Below are 3,882 nucleotides of genomic sequence, written 5' to 3'. Positions count from 1 at the left end.
CTTTGTGAATTTCTGTAACCTCAAGGAATTTAAACAATAGTTGATTAAAACATTTTTTATAGAATATTTGTGTTGGACTAATGTGTACTAAACTTATAAACATTATACAGTTTAAAAAGGCAACATATTTTTCAGTATATTGTCAATAATTAGTATTGTTGGATTCTGTTTACAATTCCAATCAAAACAGCATTTTCATTTTTTAGAGTAAAAATATTTTACATCTATAAAATCTAATATGGAATATCACTATTAATCATGTACTAAATATAAAAAGGTGTTGATGATTTAAATACTTTCAAATTTTGTATCCCTTGTGTTAATTTTAAGGCTTGAATATTACATTACCAGATTTTTCATATTTTTAGTAGTCTTCGTTCCTAAATCTTAAATAACTCATAAAATTAGAAACCACAAGTCAAAAGCTAAATATAAAACATGTTAGGAATTTTATTTTAATCACCCATGCTGTGTGAAAGAAAGACTATTTCTTTAATTTCAAAATTGTCTTCCAATTTGTTTAATAAAGTCATGCACAAAAGAACAAACAGTATCATGATTTTTCTTTGACTCAGTTTGAAGGTGGTAATAAAGCACTGCCATCGTTGGTGTGACAGTGTACATTAAATAGGTACACCCACATCAAAATTTTATTGACCTGGGCAGTTTCATTTGTTTTCGGCAATGGCAAATTTTGTGCATAGGCAAATTCTAAAAGCAAAGTTTTACTATCATCACAACTGTATTGCTTAAGCAGATCATCTATTACAAGGTTAAATAATTTATTCCTTTGATGAATATTATAGCTAGTTTTGCATTCATCGTTTACATCAGTTTTCAGTTCAGTACATTGAGAGCCACATACATCTGTACGTGGTGAAGTAAAACCTTAGTTTAATTTGTGTGTATCATCATCATTATCATCACCTTTATTCATTATTAAGCTTTATACATGCAATAGATGTTGTAAAATTTATAATATATAACTAATACATTGAATTATGAGTTATGTTATAATTATTTACAATGTAAAATTGGAGAACATCTTAATAAAACCATGTGCAATACTCTTACTAACAATAACAATTTATAATGACTTAAGCCTTAAACAGATAAAAACAGCCAAACAACAAAAATGCAACAACTTATAATAAACATAAAAACGGCATAACAATCTGACCATAATATAAATTAAAATAAATAATAAGACACAACAGAATTAATAATAACATGAAAGTTTAAAACTAAAGAATGTAGGTACATTGAAACTTAGTTAAAATTAACAAGTTAGAGATTAAATAGGTGATAGATAACAAGTACTAAAATAAATAATCCAACACAATACACAACAAGAATACTTAAAACTAACAAAGAAACAAGGTTTTTACTCATTTACATTTTCTATCATTTTTTATATAATCTAGCAGCCAGTCATAATTAATCACACTCTTCATCCATTAAAATAACTCGCGTTCAGCTAGTAAAATTGATTTTTGGTTTGGAAAATGTATTTTATGTGAAATTCATAAACTTTTAAGATAACATCCCTGAACATAGGGAATGGAATAGGAGTAGTTTGAAAAAAATATAAAATTTCATGTATTGATAAATTTTTTATATTATGCCAAATGTGTACCTTGTTATAACTTATGAAGAAAGTGAATGATTTTTATCATGAAGGGGGATGTATTTGATAAGGATGCATACACCATATGGTTGACAAAATTGACGAGAGCCATTGGACAGAAAAAATCTCTTTTCTGAAAAATAATTGAACTGTCTTTTAAGTAAACCCTAGGCAGAAGAACGATCATAACTAGATTATGCCTAAAAATGCTGCCTACATTTTTGTAAAACTTATGTGTTTGATTCTGCTTCATGACGTGAAGAATATATACATAATAAGATTAATCGATTTGAATTATACCTGTTCTTGTAAGTGAGCCTTTATGAATGAAAACAAAATCCGTGATACAAATTCAATCAATAACATCTGTTTCTAAATAACAGCACATGAGACATATCGATATAGCAGTACATTAGTATTGCTTATAGTAATAACTTTTCTACATCGTGAACATTTAAAAAACTTCAACATTCAAATGGAACAAGAAAATATTAAACACTAGCAGTTACCCACGGCTTCGCATGCAATTTCATAGGTTTGCACCTGTATAAGTACTTCTGGTTGGATTGAACAATTTTTTCTATCCTAATGTTGAGTTTGTCTTCTTCCCACAATCAAGAAAATATTCCGAGTATATATTTATGGTCATAGTAATTAACTTCGATGTTATTATTATTTTGATCCATTGCTGATTTTGCCTCTTTTCTGATAAAGAAAATATATACATACGTATATAGCAGAACCCTACTTTTGTCAAATGAAAACTACTTTAGGTTGGATAACAGCCTTTAAATGTAAAGTAAATGTTATAGACTATATAATTGTCTCTTGCTAGCAGTTACCCGCTCCTTTGCACGCAAAGTAGGGTTTGCATTGCAGGTGTATGACTACTGCTGGTTCAAGTTAGTTATATTTCCGACGCTAATGTTAAGTTTGCCTTGTTGCCACGATCAATAAAATGCGTCCAAAAGTTTACATTTATGGCCTTTCTAATTTACCTTGTTATACAGTAACATTGTCTTTTAGATCTTAACCTTAATATTTGATAAAAATCTACAGCTAAAAGTACATTAACAATGACAATACACGTTTGTTTCTTTATAAACGGAAAAATACCTTAGAACATTTAAAGCTAGAATTAGTATGTTAGGTCAAAATCAAAGTCCAGCGAACTTTCATCTAGCATAGTTCTTGCCGACTGCTTCTAAGGGAGTCTTCAGTGCCAAATTCTGACTATCTTGTGTTTTGGGGCATTTTGTAAGATAGATGAGTGCTTACCAAATCGCTGAAATTTAAAACTGCGTTAAAAATATTTGTACACACTATAATGTGAACGAATTGAAAATAATAAACAACGTTTATACAGAGAAGTTAATTGCATTAGAAATGCTCTTTTAGTTAATATTTCACAACTTTAGAAACCAAGGTGGGATTTTTGAAATAAGAATAGGACTATATTCATCCCAGGCACCCTAAGAATGTTCATGTCAAATTTCAGCGGAATCGGTTGAGTCGTTTATGCGTGAAAGGAAAATAAATAATCAAAGGCATTTTCACATGTATAATATTATTAGGATTCGGATTTTGTAGGTACAGTTTTGAGTAATTATAACAAAAATTAAATCATTTGTTGTGACAGTTCTAATATGTAAGGTATTACAAGAAATCAAGTTAATTTTACAAACTCACAATAGTTCATGTAAAGTTTAATAAATGATGAGAATTACTTCATGATGGCCATTACTGCTCATATTAATCAATATAAATTTCCTATAACAAATGTAACATATGACATATTTTACGTCTTGCAATAATAATACGTAAAAATAATAATCCAAATTAAACAAAAACAATATTATAAATTTGATTTTAAACCCGGCAATAGAACTGTAAGTGGTTTATTTTATAACAATATCATTAAAAAAATTTACTCACAAGAAATTTGTTATATATTATAAATGAATAAAAACTTGTTTTGAAGATAAAAAAAATTTAAAATTCAAAATAAACGTAGCAGAAGAATTAATTTCATACTTCTTTCAGACTCGATTAGATATTTACAGTAGCGGTCATTTTGAAACCTATTATGATAATTTTCTTATAGACAGATTTAATTAGACTGAAATGTCTCAAGACATAAGTTAAGTGTTTAGGAAAAGTGGTTCCTTTTAATAATTGTTTTCTTATAAAACACAAACAAACAAGAAGCCTAACTATAGTAGGGTAATGTAGGTAGTATTTTATTGTACGGACAC

The sequence above is a fragment of the Homalodisca vitripennis genome, chromosome 7, assembly GCF_021130785.1.
Source record: "Homalodisca vitripennis isolate AUS2020 chromosome 7, UT_GWSS_2.1, whole genome shotgun sequence".
Classification (NCBI taxonomy): domain Eukaryota; kingdom Metazoa; phylum Arthropoda; class Insecta; order Hemiptera; family Cicadellidae; genus Homalodisca; species Homalodisca vitripennis.
This window is presented reverse-complemented; position numbering follows the sequence as displayed.